Genomic DNA, 625 nt, shown 5'->3' with positions numbered 1-625 from the left:
ACCCGCGCCACTGCCGACATCGTCGTTGCCGCCGTGGATCTGCAACGACGTCGCCGAAGCCACCTCACCGGAGCTGCCCCCCCCGTCTCCGCCTTCCTTGCCGGTCGTCCCCGTCCACCTCCTCGTTCTCCCGCTGCACGAACCCCTGCAGCACCCCTGTGAGCACGCGCCCTCCTCCCCTCCCCTCTCCCCCTGTCACCGCGCGCCCGAGCCGTTCCCCGCCGTCGCCTCATCGTACATGGCTGCCCGATCGCGCCCTGCGCGATGCAACTTCCCGCTCGGCCGTGGCGCCCCGCCCGCGCGGCCTAGCTTCGCCCGCCGCTGCGTTGCTCGCCGCTAGCCCCCGCACGCATCGCCGCCTCTGACCGGGCCTCTAGCGCCCCGTGCACCTGCCATCGCCCCCATTAGCTCTGGCCGGCCTCGCTGTGCCGCCCTGCATCGGCCACGGTCGCCGGTGCTGGACCACACGCCGTCTCCTTCCCCCCGTGTCCCTCGCTCGCTGCCGAGGCCTCCGCCCGGACCGTGCCAGCTCCGCTCCGGCCACCCCTCTTGACGCGCTCCGCCGTCCTCCCCGACCACGGCCTCCGCCCGCGACCGCACGCGCCGCTCCGTCCCATGGCCACGC

The sequence above is a fragment of the Triticum aestivum genome, chromosome 1A (genome assembly GCF_018294505.1).
Source record: "Triticum aestivum cultivar Chinese Spring chromosome 1A, IWGSC CS RefSeq v2.1, whole genome shotgun sequence".
Lineage (NCBI taxonomy): Eukaryota > Viridiplantae > Streptophyta > Magnoliopsida > Poales > Poaceae > Triticum > Triticum aestivum.
Note: the sequence above shows the minus strand (reverse complement) of the source record.